At 37.9% G+C, this 19,179-nt stretch overlaps 1 protein-coding gene and 2 long non-coding RNA genes across 3 annotated transcripts in view; 1 reads left to right on the forward strand and 2 right to left on the reverse strand.

The window, feature by feature from the left end:
• The window catches only part of LOC310736735, a 53,351-nt gene that overhangs the window by 21,753 nt on the left and 12,419 nt on the right, over positions 1 to 19,179 (forward strand). The gene's annotated exons all lie outside the window — the stretch shown is intronic.
• LOC310736655 (uncharacterized protein) overlaps positions 2,435 to 19,179 on the reverse strand; it is a 117,200-nt gene continuing 100,455 nt past the window's right edge. The window contains exon 4 of the mRNA XM_083560380.1: positions 2,435 to 2,879. The gene's annotated coding sequence lies outside the window, so the exon portion shown is untranslated. The remainder of the gene's footprint in view (positions 2,880 to 19,179) is intronic.
• LOC310736574 lies at positions 11,274 to 13,517 on the reverse strand. Its single transcript, XR_014536579.1, has 5 exons — positions 13,071 to 13,517; positions 12,948 to 12,977; positions 12,472 to 12,510; positions 12,224 to 12,331; positions 11,274 to 11,826 (listed from the first exon to the last, which is right to left on the reverse strand). It is a non-coding gene; the product is annotated as an uncharacterized lncRNA (long non-coding RNA).

The following is a 19,179-nucleotide window of genomic DNA, read 5'->3' on the forward strand; positions in this document are numbered from 1 at the left end:
GAAAGAATACCCAACAGCCCTGTGGCATATGTAGAGACCTTCAAGTTTCTGAGAACTATCATTTCCCAAGACCTGAAATGGGAGTCCAACATAATCTCTATTTTGAAAAAGCCCGGCAGAGGATGTACTTACTGCACCAATTAAGGAAGTATGGTCTGCCACAGGACCTGTTGAGGCAGTTCTATACAGCAGTCATTGAATCTGTCCCGTGCACATCCATTACCATCTGGTTTGGAGCAGCAACATAACAGGACAGGAACAGACTGCAGCAAACAGTTAAGACAGCAGAAAAAAACACTGGTGTTCTCCTGCCCACTCTCCAGGACATGTACCATACAAGAAACAAAAACAAATAGTCAGGAACCCTTTCAACCCTGGACACAGCCTCTTTCAACTCCTCCCTTATGGCACTTTAATACAATAATGTTTTTTTATTTATTTATTTATAAAATTAGTTTAAAATGTTATTCCTAACATTTCTAAACATTCCTGTTAGTTATGTTGCAAATGAGAACCCGCGAGTTCTGAATCGCAAATTATCGGAGGTTGACTGTATATGCCCTGCTTCATATCTATAAGTACTGCATTATCAGAACAGTCAGTCTTCACATCATCTCCACACACACTATTGCTGTGATGTAATCTTACTGTTAGCCAAAGAGGACTAAGTTTGAATAAACATAGACTGTAATAGAGGCATTAAAAATGCCAGGCGAAGACTGTTAGAGGCTGTGCATAATTTATGATGAACATTGATTGATGAATATTATTTCGTATAAATTATTTTGTATACACTATTTTATGCAAGGTTTGTTTTATCTGCCACTTTTATGTTAGTTCCATTTGTGAGGAATTATATTTTAAAATATATATACATATACATATATAATATGTATATGGTTGTGTGATGTTATCTTATTGGTGGTTGGCACTAGTGCATCGAACCGGAGTTAGCAATGTCTTTATATTAATTTTAATAGTTGCATTGTTAATAATGATGTTTGTTAAGTTTCTGTATTTCATTTTATTTACAGTTTACTCAAGTTCAGTGACCATTGAGTTTGCTTTTGTAAACAAAACATTGGACTATTAAAGAAATAATTCAAGTCAAGTGAAGTTTATTTCTATAGCGCTTTTCACAACAGACATTGTCTCAAAGCAGCTTTACAGAATTGTAGGAGTTAAGGTAAATGGTGTGTATTTATCCCAGATGAGCAGCCATGGCGACTGTGGCAAGGAAAAACTCCCTTAGATGTTATGAGGAAGAAACCTTGAGAGGAACCAGACTCAAAAGGGGAACCCAGCCTCATTTGGGTGACATCAAGAGTGTGATTATAAACCTTTAAACAATACAGAACACTGGAGAGTGAGAACTAACATGAGAACTGGAATGTAAGATTATGAGTAATGTCCTTTCTACAGTATTTTACAGTCATTTGTGGTTATAGAACTAGGAGCTACTGATCAACTCATAAAATAGCTCAACATTTGCGATCATCATAGATCCAACAACAGCTTCTTCATGTCAGAGCCTTTAAACACTCAAGGAGGTCCAGTGTCCAGTGTCCGAAGTCTGACAGCCACCGAAGGGGGTGTTGCAGGGGAATTCCTGACAAGCAAGCAGTATAGTGTGATCAATGGTGTCAAAAGATGCACTAAGGTCGAGCAAAACAAGTAAAGAGACAAAACCCTGATCAGAGGCCAATAACAGGTAACTGCTGTGCTACAACCTTTTCTAAAATTTTGGATATAAAGAGGAGATTTGATATTGGCCTGTAGTTGGACAGCTGACATGGGTCAAGGACAGGTTTCTTAATTAGGGGGTGAATAACCAGTTTGAAGGATTTAGCTACATAACCAGTGCTAATGGAAGAGTTGATTATTTTTAAAACAGGTTCAATTACCTCTGAAATTATCTGTTTGAGGAAATTTGTAGGCAAGGGATCGAGAATGCAGGTTGATGATTTTAATGAGGAAATTAATTAAATTAAGTCATTCTCATGAATAGGAGTCTTCTTCTTCTTTCGGCTGCTCCTATTAGGGGTCGCCACAGCGGATCATCCGTCTCCATACCACCCTGTCCTCTATATCTGCCTCTTTTACACCAACTACCTGCATGTCTTCCCTCACCACATCCATGAACCTCCTCCTTGGCCTTCCTCTTTTCCTCCTACCTGGTGGCTCCATCTTCAGCATTTTTCTACCAATATAATTCATGTCCCTTCTCTGCACATGTCCAAACCATCTCAATCTCGCCTCCCTCACCTTGTCACCAAAACATCCTACATGTGCTGTCCCTCTAATAAACTCATTTCTAATCTTGTCCATCCTCGTCACTCCCAACGAAAACCTCAACATCTTCAGCTCTGCTACCTCCAGCTCCACCTCCTGTCTTTTACTCAATGCCACTGTCTCTAATCCATACAACATCGCAGGTCTCACCACAGTCCTATAAACTTTCCCTTTCATTCCTGCAGATACTCTTCTATCACAAATCACTCCTGTCACTCTTCTCCACCCACTCCACCCTGCCTGCACTCTTTTCTTTACTTCCCTAACACACTCTCCATTACTTTGCACTGTTGACCCCAGGTACCTGAACTCCTCCACCTTCTCCACCTCTTCTCCCTGCAACCACATCACTCCACTGCCCTCCCTCTCATTCACACACATGTACTCTGTCTTACTCCTACTGACTTTCATTCCCCTTCTCTCCAGCGCATATCTCCACCTCTCCAGGCTCTTCTCAACCTGCTCTCTACTCTCACCACAAATCACAATATCATCTGCAAACATCATAGTCCAGGGAGACTCCTGTCTGACCTCGTCCGTCAACATGTCCATCACCACTGCAAACAGGAAAGGGCTCAGGGCCGATCCTTGATGCAGTCCAACCTTCACCCTGAACCAGTCTGTCGTACATACTGCACACTTTACTGCCGTCACACTGTCCTCATACATGTCCTGCACCACCCTCACATACTTCTCTGACACACCTGACTTCCTCATACAATACCACAACTCCTCTCTCGGCACCCTGTCGTACGCTTTCTCTAAATCCACAAATACACAATGCAGCTCCTTCTGTCCTTCTCTATACTTCTCCATCAACATCCTCAAAGCAAATAAGGCATCTGTGGTGCTCTTCCTCGGCATGAAACCATACTGTTGCTCACAGATGGTCACCTCTTCTCTCAGCCTGGCTTCCACTACTCTTTCCCATAACTTCATGGTGTGACTGATCAACTTAATTCCCCTGTAGTTACTGCAGGTCTGCACATCTCCCTTATGCTTAAAGATCGGTACCAGCACACTCCTTCTCCATTCCTCAGGCATCCTCTCCCCTTCCAGAATCCTGTTAAACAATCTGGTTAAAAACTCCACTGCCATCTCTCCTAAACATCTCCACGCTTCTACCGGTATGTCATCTGGTCCAACCGACTTTCCATTCTTCATCCTCTTAATCGCTGCTCTCACTTCCTCCTTACTAATCCTATCTACATCCTGTTTCACCAACTCCACATCCTCCAACCTTCTCTCTCTCTGATTTTCCTCATTCATCAGCTGCTCAAAATACTCCCTCCATCTTCTCAACACACTCTCCTCACTAGTCAACACATTTCCCTCTCCATCCTTTATTGCTCTAACTTGCAGTACATCCTTCCCAGCTCGGTCCCTCTGCTTGGCCAATCGGTATAAATCTTTTTCTCCTTCCTTAGTGTCCTACCTATTATACAGTTCCTCATATGCCTTTTCCTTGGCTTTCGCCACATCCCTTTTAACCTGCTGCCGCATCTCCTTGTACTCCTGCCTACTTTTCTCATCACTCTGTCGATCCCACTTCTGTTTTGCCAACCTCTTTCCCCTAATGCTCTCCTGCACTTCCTCATTCCACCACCACGTCTCCTTGTCTTGCTTTCTATTTCCAGATGTCACACCAAGTACTTTTCTAGCTGCCTCCCTCATCACTCCTGCAGTAGTTGCCCAATCATCCGGCACCTCTTCACCACCACCAAGCCCCTGTCTGACCTCTTCCCTGAACCTCACACTACACTCTTCCTCCTTCAGTTTCCACCATCTTATTCTTCTTTCAAACCTTACTTTCCTCCTCTTCTTCTTCGCCTCCAAAACCATCCTACAGACCACCATTCGATGCTGTCTAGCTTCACTGTCCCCCGCCAACACCTTACAGTCTCCAATCTCCTTCAGGTTGCATCTCCTACACAGAAGATAATCCACCTGTGTGCACCTTCCTCCACTCTTATACGTCACCCTATGATCCTCCTTCTTCTTAAAATACGTGTTCACCACTGCCATTTCCATCCTTTTAGCAAAATCTACCACCATCTGCCCTTCCACATTCCTCTCCTTAAAACCATACCTACCCATCACCTCCTCATCACCTCTGTTCCCTTCACCTACATGCCCATTAAAGTCTGCCCCAATCACCAATCGTTCTTTCCTAGGTACACCATCTACCACTTTATCTAATTCACTCCAGAATCTTTCTTTCTCCTCCATCTCACAGCCAACTTGTGGAGCATAGGCACTGATGACATTTATCATCATCCCTTCAACTTCCACCTTCACGATCATCACCCTATCAGAAACTCTCTTCACCTCCACTACACTCTTACTGTACGCTTCCTTCAGAATCACCCCTACACTATTTCTCTTCCCATCCACACCATTTAAACCCACCTCCAATGTTCCTGGCCTTACTCCCTTTCCACTTGGTCTCCTGAACACACAACACATCTACCTTTCTCCTCTCCATCATATCAGCTATCTCTCTCCCTTTACCCGTCATAGTACCAACATTTAAAGTACCAACCCGAACCTCTACTTTCCTACACTGCTCCTTTTCCTGCCGTCTCTGTAGATGCCTTCCTCCTCTCCTTCTCCTCCTTCGGCCAACAGTAGCCCAATTTCCACCGGTACCCTGTCGGCTAACGATACCTGTGGCGGTCGTTGTTAACCCGGGCCTCAACCGATCCGGTATGAAATTCTCATTTGTGATCCGCATATTTGATTTGGCACATGTTTTACGCTGGATGCCCTACCTAACGCAACCCTCCCCATTTACCCGGGCTTGGGACCGGCACTAAGAGTACACTGGCTTGTGCCCCCCTAATGGCTGGGTTATTCTCATGAATAGGAGTAAAACTTTGTAATTGATTGTCTGTTATATTTACACTGCTGTCTACAGGGTTATTCGTAAAATAATTTGGATTTATATTAACCGTCTGGATTTCTTGCCTGATGATTTCTTGCCTATTTAATATCGTAATTTCTGGAAGATTATTGTTAAAATGCGCTGCTGTAGCTGACGTGAAAGTACGCTTAACATGGTGATGTGGTGAGGTAGTAATGCAATGACTGAGGCAGATTTTAAAAGAGATGAGATAATGGTCTGAAATAGCATCAGACTGTAAAATTATGACTAAGTTTTAAATTTTTAATCCAAATGTTAACAACAAATTAAGAGTGTGTCCACCACTATGAGTGGGTCCTATAACATTCTGATTAATTCCAACTGAATCTAGAATGCAACTCCGCCATTTAGACGAGGTTGTTGTAAGTAACTATACCCAGGAGGACTTGCTTCATTTAATGCTACATATTTATTCGGTTTAATCCACGTTTCTGTCAAACACATTATTTTAAACTCCTGGTCGGTAATAATGTTGTTTATAGTAAGCGCTTTTGACGTGAGAGATCTAATATTCAATAATCCTATCTTTAGATCAGAGATGCTGGCTATGCGTTCAGTCCTATTTAATTTAATGTTAATCAGGTTACTAAAAAAGACTTTCCTATATTTTGGTTTTGCTCGGGGGACAGACACAGTCTCAATTTGGTGGATCCTGAGTGACGACTCTGTGCAGCTAGCAGACCGTCGGTTTAGCCTGTCTGTCTGCTCCCTGGCCTTGGCTCTGGACAGTCACTTGTTAACTAGTGCTGTTCTGAGACTATGACCTATACTACAAGAAATGAGAGCAGCACCTTCCCGAGTGGGATGGATACCGCCCCACCCTAACAGGCCAGCCTTGCCCTCAAAATTGATTCAATTATTTATGAAGCCCACATTGTTTTTGGAGCACCACTTGGACATCCAGCAGTTCAGCGACCATAATCTGCTGAAGGCTACATCGCCACGTCGCATTGGGATGGGGCCAGAGCATGTTACTGCATTGGACATTGCCTTCTCCTCTATAATATTACTCTTGGTAACCTCTGACTGTCGAAGGCGTATATCATTAGCTTCTGTGTGAAAAACTATCTTAGAGAACCTATGCTTTCCTAAGAACCTTAGCTGACCTGCTATGTCTGGCGCCCTGGCTCCCGGTATACACATAACCTGTGCTGCTGGTGCCCCTAAAGGTCTAGCTAATTTCATGTGCCTCAGAATAGAGTCTCCTAAAACCAGAGCGCTTTCAGGTTTCTCAGCGGGTGCTTCATTGAGGAGAGCAAAACTGTTGGACAAGTGAAGCGGAGAGGAATGGTGCTCCCGTGGGCGTGCCTTAGCATTAGCTTTGGCTTTGCGAGTATGCCGCCGAGCCGTCACCCACTCGCCCCGCTGCGAGGGCTCTAATGCCAGAGTCAGGGAAATGCTAACTCCACCTAGGGCATCCAGACTTTCCCCTGCGGAACCTGGACTGCTCTCGCACTCACTACTTCTCTCTAGACTCTGGATGCGCTCCTCTAATGCTAAGATCTTCTCTGTCAAAGAGCAAACTAGCTTACACTTCTCACAGATAAAATTATCGCTAACAACGGAGAAAGACTGACTAAAACATGTTGCACTTCACACACTGAATGAACTGGATGTTCGCCATATCAGAGAAATTATGTACCTTAATGTAGTTACTGTAGTGTGTGTTCGTAGTTCTTGTGGGAATGGTCTCCACTCACTGCTTTCAAACAGGAAAAAAAAGGGGAAAAACGGGAAAAAAGCGTTAAATGTTGGACAATCACCCAGTAATTTGAGATAAAAAAAGTTTTGAATGTGGAGGACTTTCAAAAGTCTGGACAGCATCAGTAATGAATGCAAATAATTTTAATAACAGAATTTCTCCTAAAAAAAAAATAAAAAAATAAAAAATAAATGTATTATTATATTTATGATAACGTTAATGATAAATTGAGTAGCAGTATTGATCAGTATTGGACAGTAAAGAAGTAGTATAATTCATTACTGTACTTGAGTAGCTTTTTCTTTTATCTGTACTTTACTGAAGTATTTCCATTTGGGGAGACTTTTACTTCAATTTCACTATATTTCAAAGTCAAATCTTATGTCAAATAAGTCATTCCTTTTTATTATTGAGTGGAGGAAATTTAATTGGTTAAGCAGGCAGCAAGCCACTAATCAGGGTAGAGTAGCTGTTTTTAACTTTTGATTGCCACTTGGTGTTATCTACTTAGCACAAACATACAGTTCACCATCAGTTCAACAGCAAGTATTTTGAGAGTAATAAATTATTAAATAAACTCCTGATTCTAAGTTGCCGCAACACCCGTGGCCTTATTTGCAAGATTTTCTAAAGCATTTGAAAAGTTTTGGGCTTATGATAATATAAATAGTTAATAGAGTGTTTGAAAAGTTAATATCATCCTATTAATAGATTGTTGTGCTAAGAATAACAGAGTCTTTTCACATAAACTGAGTTGAAAAAGGCAAATCTTTTATACTTTTACTCAAGAAAATTTTTTAAGGGAGCACATCTACTATTTCTGGAGTAATATTTTACCTACTGTATCATTACTTTAACTGAAGTACATGCTTTGTGTACCACGTCTACCACTGCTATTGATACAATTACAGTCCACTTTAATCGGAAAGTACACTTGCTTATTTATGGAGTTAACAAGTGGGGAATAAAGCTTAATTCTATGACTTTAGCATGGTTGTTAGTATGAACATTTTTTTAAAAGTTTAGATGGTTTGAGTATTTTGGAAACTGCTGTAACTGGAAATTTTTACAAACAATGGTCTCTTGAGCTTGACAGGAAGTTTATATTAATTATGAAAAGCATCTCAGAATTCACAACATATCAGAGCTTAAGGATGGGCTTTAGAAGCAGAATGTCATATTCAAATTAATTTAGTTGTATTTGCATTGCATTTTAAACAAATTATATTGTAACAAAGCAGCTGTACAAGAAGTAAATAAATTAAGGGTATAGATTTTTAACTTATCCATTTAAGTTTATACCTGATGAATTAACCATAGGTGATGGCGTCAAGATAAACTTCTTGAGACAAAATGAGAAAGAAACCTTGAGTGTAATCAGACTCAAGGGGGACCCATTCTCATCTGGCTGACACAGGATATTTATTCACTGCAGTTTCATTATCATTGAAGTTATCAACTGCTTACCGATGCAAAATTAATAAAAATAAGAATTTCAGGCAGAAGAATATGTTGTGATTTTATAACATGTACAGGCTCACCCAAACCGGAGAGTTAAAGATCAGTAAAGACCAGGTGAACCCTCCTTCCCGCAGTCTTTAATGGCCCTGTATTAAATCTGTTCCTTTCTTAGCTTATCTTATCTACTGCTGTTGTAGCCCATCCACCTGAAAATGTGATGTATTTTACAACGTGAGATTCTTTTCTTACCATGATTAAAACGAACGATTACTATATTCTTTCTGTCAGCTCAAACAATTCTAGCCATTTTATATTGTCATCTCTATGTTTCCAACCACAGAACTGTCAGTCCCCATTTGTTTTTCATATTATTCTGTGTAAACCCTTTTTTCTTTACTCAAATCAGCCGATCAGGCACTATCAACAGAATAACAGAGGTCACAGTTTTTCCGGATAATGATGCATTAACTGACGCTTTTGACCTATACCTACATGATTTCATGCACTGTGTTGCTGCCACATGTTTGGTAAACACTTGTGAAAATTGTATCCTGTTGGAGAAATTGTTGCCAATAAAGATAAAATAATCATTAAAGACACACACTTCTACTCATGCAATGCTTAATGCTTACAAGCAATATGATGAAGGTGATTCAAGACCTTACACACTAGTTTAAAATACTTCTAAGGAAGTGTTGAAAGAAAAGAAAATGCTTGTAAATCCTAAAACATCTTTAGCCAAGATACAGGAAAACATCAGTCACATTATCATTTGACAAAATCAAAGATCAGCAAGAGATAAAAAGAAGAAAAGGCACCAGGAACAATGAATTCCTTATAGCTGGCGTTTTCAACTGAATTAAGACCTGAGAGCTCTGGAGTAATCAGTGGGGGAATGATGCTTGGTTCTAAATTTATAGCAACAGATCAGCAATGACAGTTATATTTTACAGTAAACAAATAGATACTGAAGGTAAATAGATAATTCTACACGCTAGTATGGATCTCTTCAAATTTATTTTTTGTAAATACTTATAACAGTTGAAAGTAAAATTAACCAATTGAGTTCAACATTGAAATAACAATGTTTCATTAAATCCATTTACTGCAAAACATGTCCACTTATAGTTCATGTCAACTTGCAGTGCTAAAAGACATCTTTAAGTCTGTGTTAAAGTATTCCATGTTTTGGTTGTGTGTGTTTGTTTCAGTCCAGCTATTTCCCCACCCTGTCTTGTTATTGTTCCTGGTGTTCTGACTGTTGTTCTTAAATCCTGTTTTCCCAAAGATACCTAAGCCTGATAAACATTAGTTCTTAAACTTGAAGCTTACAAGGAAGCTTCCTAAACCAAACCATGGGCAAGGAAAACAAGGTGACTTCATTAGACATGCTCAAACCCAACACCAAAACAAAGTGGGAATTGGTTAAGGCTCTGGCTTACTGTACAGAAGGTCAGCAGTTCAAGCAACAGCACTGCCTAAACACTGTTAAACATGCTCCTGAGGTTCCAGTGACCACTGTTCCTGCCCCTTCCCCCTTCGTGGATCTTCCCACTTCGTCCAGGCCTGCCTCTGGATAGTGTTCTCTTCGATTAGAGGCCACTCTGTGCAGCTTGGGCCGGTTTCTCATCATGGTTCCATGAAATTCTGGAGTAAGAACAGGCGCTTTGAGGATGGATTGGACTGTAGCTAATGTCAACAGTCTGCTACCTTGATTCACGACTTCTTTTTCGCTTCTGATCATCATCACTGTACCCCGCAACATCGTATATCTGCTATAAATGGACATTCGGTGCAACCCAGATGAGGATGGGTTCCCTCTTGAGTCTGGTTCCTCTCAAGGTTTCTTCCTTATGCCATCTCGAGGAGTTTTTCCTTGCCACAGTCGCCACCGGCTTGCTCATCAGGGACAAACTTACTTATAAAGAACATATTCACTTTTAATCACCACATTATCTGTGTAAAGCTGCTTTGAGACAATGTTCATTGTTAAAAGCGCTATACAAATAAAAATTAATTGAATTGAATTGAATTGAACTGGAAGCTGTCACTGTTGGTCCCTTGAGCAAGGCCCTTAACTCTTTTTGCTGAAGGTGTGTTGAATAATGGCTTACTTTTAAATAAGACGGGATATGTATAGAAAGGATTTCACTGTGCTGTAATATATACATGACAAATATAAGCCTACTTTGAGATGAGAGCCCAGATGAGGCTGACATTTCATAGTCTTCCTCATGAATCCATTGATGGCATTGACACGCCACTTGCTGGCTCCAGAAACATCATTCCTTTTGGGAATTTGTAGACAATTTACTTAGGGGTCTTGGCTTGTATGGCAATTAAGTGGGCCTGCACTTTTTTGGGGTGGGTTCTGTCAATATTCCCCTTGTAAGTAAATTCCACAGCTTTCAATGCTCATTTTGTATTTGGTTCTGTTCTATATACCTCTGTCATATCTTTCTCTGTCTAATGTGTCACTATAATCTCAACAGTTTTCACTTCCTGTTTTGATTAATCTGTGTATTGAAGTGCTTTGGTTTCCTTGTTGATCACATCATGCATTTATGAGCCTTAATTCTTTATTTTTGCTTGTGTCTAGTGTCCTGATTTTCTGAAGTTTATTGTGATAATAGTTTATTAATTGTGGATTTTGCCTGCTTTTGCGTTTTTTTTTATATAAACTTTGGTAATGACTTCTCCATTCTTCTAATTACTAAAGAACACACTGTATACGCTAAGCACTTACTGCATATATTACAAACAAAACAATGAGAAAGATATTCAATAGATTCATTTTATTGAAAAAAAAAAAATTTATTAGATACAATGTCTGATTCCACTTTTCCAGACAAAGAGCAAATGTACCTTAGACAGAAAATGCTTACATTACAGAACATAAATGAAGAATAGCCATTTTAGTGCCCATACTAACTCTAACTTGAAAATATCCTTTTCTTTTTGACAGTTTTAGAAAAGATACACAATAAAAATAAAGCAATAATCAAGTGAACTCTACATTCAATAAAATATAATAAATAGTTGAATGACAATACATAAATACATGTACCTATTTAAATAATATTATATAATTTTAAACAAAAAGAAATAATGAAATGTACAAAATGTACATAAATATTTTGCCTCATAATTTAACATATAATAATGTACATATGGACTGACTGGAAATGGTCTAGAACTAAGTTACAGATAAGGAGTTAAAGATGTACCACTACTTAAATACCACAGTGAAAAATTGGCTGGCAAGCAAATTTCGTGTCTGTATCTATATTATGAAATGAAATAAAATAAAATTGTGATTACCCTAGAGGTTTCCTGATTTTTAAATTGCAATGCTGTTAGACTTTTGGTACACTTTTTTAAAGTGTTGCAAAATGTGTTTCTGAGATACTTTTTTTCCACAAAGTGTTTGATCAGCAATCAAAAGATTCTAGAGAGAAAAAAATTTAAATTAGTCAGTTCTAGTAGGTAAATAATATAAGGCAATATAAACCATATTCATATAGCATGTTGTAACCATTTTCATTCAAAGTGCTTACAAAGCAAAAAGCAAAAGATAACTGTTTATACTGTTTAATAGTCTAAACCATTTTACTCTTTAAAATTAGCATTTTAATTATTTGGTTCTAAACATTATTAGAATGTGGTTTCATAATCATTACAAAAACTTAACAATTTGGCATACAACATAATAAATGGGTTGCTAAGCTAAACATATTCTATAATTTTTACATTCTAAATGAATCATGATAATTATTCAGTTCCCCATAATTATAATAACTATCAATAAACATAAAGCAATTTCTTTAAACTAATTCCATCATTACCTTTAGTCTTTCAATCAATCGGCATGTTTTGTGTGTCGTTTTGTCAGAAGTATTGCAAACCAAGTTTGAATTGCGCAGTCCATTTTCAATAAGCTGATCTGTGCAGTTCTATAAAAGATTATATGAATTTAAGTATAATATGTATAACGCCACAATAATGAAAGCGTAGGTATTGATACAAATAATTAACATATATCTAACAATGCACATTTGAATTATAGACATTAGTCAAGATTTATCACACTTACCGTTGTGTGTGAAATATTGAGACACTGGCATTCACTTGCCTACAATCGAAGAAAAGAGTAACTCCCCTTAAACTCTAGATTATTTCATACTGTTTGTACACACATACACTTTTGATTGTGATTATCAGGACATATTCCAAAGGTTGTTAGTGGGCAGTCTTATTGTCAAAGCTAGAATAAAGCTGACTAAAAACCTTAATATTTTTTTCAATTGTATTTTTCTAAAGGGGGAAATTGCACACAATGCACACAATGCATAAAACTACAAAGAATGTGTTCGGAAGGAAGACACTGCAATGCATAAATGTGATACAATCTACTATCAGATAACAGTTGGTTGGAACACATTCACAGTGCATTAACTTATCAGCCTAAAATATTTTAAACATTTTAACATTTCTTAAATGTTTGATTATTTTTGCTTATTTTATTACAAAATGTCATTTAGCTGATTTAAATATCTTAAGAGAACTTACCATTTCCTCTTGGCAGTTTGATTGGCAGTTCTATTAAGGACAAACACATAAAATATATTGAGCTTAGTAAAGTTTCTCAAAACATATTTTACATACTTTCAGTAAAGCAAGTGCATGACTTACCTGATATGATTTTTCTAATTCTTGAATATTTTGGTAGTCTATGTCAAATTCTGACACTGGTTTAAGCTGACAGCTTGAAATAAAAAATGACAAAAAGATGAAGCTTAAAACAGCATTCATTGTTCCTTCAATAGCTTTGAGTTCTATTCACCCTGTGTTTTAATCACCTGCATGATGCAGCTTTTAAAACTCCTAAGTAGAAATTCCATGGGAAAGGGAAATTCCTTTTTCTGTTTTTTGCACTATTGATATTTCTCATTTTATACCCACAAAAAGGCAGTTTAGCCAAGTAGTAAGGAAAGCGTTTACAATACTATTCACACTCATGTTAACCACTTATCTTATTATTATCTCCAACCGCCTTGAATCATCCAGCTATTTCAGCTGCATCATAATGATGCTATTATTTCCACATTTCCAGTTGAGTCTATTTGACATTTTATGTAATATTTTACCCTGAATCAGTGCTTTGGTGGGTACATTATTACACATACAGTTGGGAGTTTTTTATCGTGACCCCCAGTATAATTTTTGAATAGCTATAAATTATTCAGGTTATTTCAAATTGCAAATTGTATAGAGTGGAATGGAAGTGCAGCATTAGTGTGACACAATGCCAAAGCCAAGGATTCCCATCCAGGATGTATAATTTCCACCTCACATCAGGATTATCTATCAAGGCTTCAGAACCACTGCCACTTTGACTCATATAAATGGGGTTTCTTATGATGAATGATTATATGAATTAATGAGTAAATGAATGACTCAATCAATTGATTAATACAATTATCTATTTATAATATTATTTATTAATTTTTTTTTATTCTTTTTAGAATCTTTTCAGAAATTTTTAGAATGCCATATAATAAGAAATGTAAAGATCTCACTATATGAAAGTTTTTTTCAAAACTGCTTTACATTTTCTTTAAAATGATTTTCTCTATTATGTATCAATAACACATTCCAGAATAAATACATGATTTTGCTAATGCCACACCCCATTAAAATGTTGAAGTAAGCATATTTCTATTAAATTCCTTTTTTGCTGTTCTTTGTGAGCTTGTTGTTAACCACATATTAGTAATGGATTATGTCTGTTCCATATCTCTATCATCATGAGTTTTATTTTCTAAGAATGGCAGGGAAATTCCCTTGTCTATTATTGCAGATAAGCAGTTCAGTGGGATTTATTTGCAATGACTAAGCAGTGGAGATGCCCTGCATCACAATGGTAATTTATAAAACATTTTATTTCTAGTTGCTATTGATTGGCACTTATCAAACAAAATATCATAAGTGCATTTTTTTTTACTGTTATTAACATTAAAGAGATAATATTTAGTAATGTAAATACACAGCCAGGTAAGTAGAACAAATTGAACAAATTATATAGAAGGCTATTCCATAACTGCACTGTAAAGAAAATCCTGTTAATTCACAGTAAACAGCTGGCAGCTAGATTTGCCAGCATAAAGCTGTGATTCTACAGGGCATCTACTGTAATTTGGTTTATTTATTTATGTAGAAAATATAAGCTGTACAGTATAACACTGTAGTGGTTTGGCTGCCATTAAACTGTTTATGCATTCCTATTGTAATTTCATACACTTTATACAAACCCGATTCCAAAAAACTTGTACAAATTGTGAATAAAAACAGAATACAATAATGTGGAAGTTTTAAATTTCAATATTCTATTCATAATACAACATAGATGACATATCAAATGTTTAAACTGATAAAATGTATAATTTTAAGGGCAAAATAATTTTAATTAAAAATTTCATGGCATCAACATCTCAAAAAAGTTGGGACAAGGCCATGTTTACCACTGTGTGGCATCCCCTCTTTTTTTTTTTAACAGTCTGCAAACGTCTGGGGACTGAGAAGACAAGTTGCTCAAGTTTAGGAATAGGATTGTTGTCCCATTCTTGTCTAATACAGGCTTCTAGTTGCTCAACTGTCTTAGGTCTTCTTTGTCGCATCTTCCTCTTTATGATGTGCCAAATATTTTCTATGGGTGAAAGATCTGTACTGCAGGCTGGCCATTTCAGTACCCGGATCCTTCTTTTACGCAGCCATGATGTTGTAATTGATGCAGTATGTGGTCTGGCATTGTCATGTTGAAAAATGCAAATCTTTTACTAAAAGAAACGACGTCTGGAAGGGAGCATATGTTGTTCTAGAACTTGGATATACCTTTCAGTATTGACGGTGCCTTTCCAGATGTGTAAGCTGCCCATGCCACATGCACTCATGCAACCCCATACCATCAGAGATGCAGGCTTCTGAACTAAGCGCTGATAACAACTTGGGTTGTCCTTGTCCTCTTTAGTCCGAATGACATGGTGTCCCAGTTTTCCAAAAAGAACTTCAAATTTTGATTCGTCTGACCACAGAACAGTTTCCACTTTGCCACAGTCCATTTTAAATGAGCCTTGGCCCAGAGAAAACGCCTGCGCTTCTGGATCATGTTTAGATATGACTTCTTTTTTGACCTATAGAGTTTTAGCCGGCAATGGCTAATAGCACGGTGGATTGTGTTCATCGACAATGTTTTCTGGAAGTATTTCTGAGCCCATGTTGTGATTCCATTCCATTAGGGCCCGAAGATCACGGGCATCCTGTATGATTTTCCGACCTTGACCCTTACGGACAGCAATTGTTCTAGATTCTCTGAATCTTTGGATGATATTATGCACTGTAGATGATAATAACTTCAAACTCTTTGCAATTTTTCTCTGAGAAACTCCTTTCTGATTTTGCGCTACTATTTTCCTCTGCAGCATTGGGGGAATTGGTGATCCTCTGCCCATCTTGACTTCTGAGAGACACTGCCACTCTGAGAGTCTCTTTTTATATCCAATTATGTTGCCAATTGACCTAATAAGTTGCAAATTGGTCCTCCAGCTGTTCCTTAAATGTACATTTACTTTTCCGGCCTCTTAATGCTACCTGTCCCAACTTTTTTGGAATGTGTAGCTCTCATGAAATCCAAAATGAGCCAATATTTGGCATGACATTTCAAAATGTCTCACTTTCAACATTTGATATGTTATCTATATTCTATTGTCAATAAAATATAAGTTTATGAGATTTGTAAATTATTGCATTCCTTTTTTTCTTCACAATTTGTACAGTGTCCCAACTTTTTTGGAATCAGGTTTGTAACTATTACACAATTATAAACTTTCCTTCGGCTTCTCCCATTAGGGGTCGCCACAGCGGATCATCCGCATGTTTGATTTGGCACATGTTTTAATGCTGGATGCCCTTCCTAACGCAACCCTCCCCATTTATCCGGGCTTGGGACCGGCACTAAGAGTGGCTGGTGTTGGTTCCCTGACCGGGGATCGACCTTGGCCACAGCGGTGAGAGCGCTTTGCCACTAACCACTAGACCACCAGGGACCCCACAACTATTACACAATTATACATTTTACATATTAAAATACATACTGTAAAATGTGATTATGTTTATTTTATTTATGATTTAAACTTTGCATTCTAAAATGAAAACCACAGAAAATTTCTCACACACAAGATAAAACCTTAAAACTTTAGGCATTAATTAAAGCCAATAAGATATAAAATGCGTTTATTAACAATATACAACTTTCCACTTCACCATTGCAAATGAGCAGAACACAATGCTCTGGCTTCACATTAAGATGTGGTTACAGAACAAAATGATGAGTTTAGTATTGTGACATGAACACTCATTTGCAGAATTAGATGCAATGGCATCTATTAATTTCAACAGCACAAATTTACACATTACTGTATGTTGGATATTGATTGTAAAAGACCGGACAGGATTCACACTTTTTTTTTGTTCTTTATTAGTGGACTGACAAAAAATTACAATATAATGTCATTGTGATAGAAAATAAAAAGACAGATTAAAATTCGAAAAGCTAAACATAGGAAACACTTCTTAGGCAGAACTGCGAATGCTACATTATACAGTGCAATCTGTCTATACACCCTGACATCCAGTCTGTCAGGCCACATGTACTCATATGCTGCATCCATGGCAGCCAGCAGGGTCATCTGAGTATGTGGCTGGCAATCATAGACCTTCCACCTCCATGCTGAATAGAACTCCTCAATTGGGATGAGGAATGGGGAATAGGGTGGGAGAAATTGCATCAGCATCCTGTTATGGTTCAGAAACCATTGCCTGATGGTGTTTGAGTGATAGAAACTCACATTATCCCAAAGTATCACATACTTTGGTAAATCATCTCGAAATGGACCCATCCCATCATCAGGGATGAGAGCCCTATAGAGGGTCTCTAAGAAGGTGAGGAGATGCTGTGTGTTGTATGGGCCTATAAGGGGAATATGAGATAGCACACCCTGCTCTGACATAGCAGCACACATTGTGATATTTCCTCCCCACTGGCCTGGCAAATCAACAGTAGCTCTGTGGCTGATGACATTTCGACCACATCTTCTTCTTTTGCTCAGATTGAAGCCAGCCTCATCCACATATATAAAGTTGTAAGGTGGTTCACTTGACTCCAATTCCGTTATAAGCTACAACCCAGAAGATACCCAATTAGTTATGCACATTCATTTCACTTCACAAGATACAATTATATCAAATGTACACATATTGCATGTTTTTTTTCCTACAGCTATAGCAAATGTACATAGGTCACACATGCTGTATTATATGTCACTATAAGAAGTTTATGTAAATTAGATCAAGTATGCCTATAGATGTTTTACCTGTACATACTGGTACCGTTGCTCCTTCACTCTGTCACCATTCCTTCGAAATAGTACACGGTACAGCTGTTTAATGCTCATGTGGTGTCTCTTCAACACCCTATCCATAGTTGAGATGCTAACAGACTGGATGTTTTCAAATACATTATTATCTTCTACAACAGCCTTTTGTATTTCCCTTAACCTAATAGCATGTTTGCTAGGACCATGCAAATAGCTATGAGGTAATCCTGCAGTCCTGTGTGGAAAAAATGCACTAATGCAATACATTTATACTAAGATGTGTCACAGAATGTATATACACACTATAACAGCTATAACAGTCCACACTGGTGGATTACATACCTCTCTACTAAATGTTTGAATTATTGAAGACACAGTTAATCTCCCAATATTTGGCTGTACCCTCCAACCCGCCTCAGCCATTGTGGTCCATGATTGACAACATGGTTCACAATAGTCTCTCTAATTTCATCTGAAATGTGCCTATGTCTCTGGCTTCTTCTTCCTCTTCCTCTATTTTGCCTTCTTACCCTTCCAGCATGCATTGTTATTCTTATTCTTGGCTCTCGGCCATGTTTGTTTTCTAGTTGTTCATCCATTTTCAACAATTGTAAATCTGTGTTGTAAATAAAAATTTTTTTCACAAGATTCAGCCTTGACTTATAGAACTAGTTGATAATCGGTTGATCTGAAGGTGTACATGCCCCTTCAGTAGTGACATTCAAGATTCATCTGCACAATTCATTTGCTTTCGTTGACTTGTGCAATGAACTGTTGCCTAATTCTTTTGGGGGTTAAGACGATTTAGGTGAAACTAGTATAATATATTTTGATCAACATGACATAAACAACTGATAATGTAGGAAACAGCAGACGATTGTACACAATCAATTAAATGATGTGCCAAAGCATTCACAATCTCTTCAAAGCAACAAGAAATGCTCTTATAATGAGCACAAATGACTAAATGATGTGGAGGTTGAACAAGTAGTTTTGAGAAATTCATTTCTGATCTGAGAAATGCTCCAAAGCAACTGAAAACCTGTAACTGAAACAAAAACAGCTGTGTAGGAAGCCTAGACTGGCTGAGAAACAACCAAACTCTGCTTCTAAGGTGAGGTTGTGAAAGTCAGGTTCATGTCACAGGTCATACACCATGGCAAGACTGAGTACAGCAACAAGACACATCAGCATGGTCTCTCGAAAGCAAGCATTTATAAAGTAGACTGGGGTATCAAAATGTGTTCTTCAAGATATTTGAAACACCAATAAATGGGTAATATTGAGGAGCATAGATGCAGTGGTTGGCCAAGGAAATTTGCAGATGTCCAGCAGTGCCATCAGTAAGGAACCGGTAGAAAACCAGTTTG

Source organism: Silurus aristotelis, assembly GCF_946808225.1.
Source record: "Silurus aristotelis genome assembly, chromosome: 14".
In the NCBI taxonomy this organism is placed as follows: Eukaryota; Metazoa; Chordata; class Actinopteri; order Siluriformes; family Siluridae; genus Silurus; species Silurus aristotelis.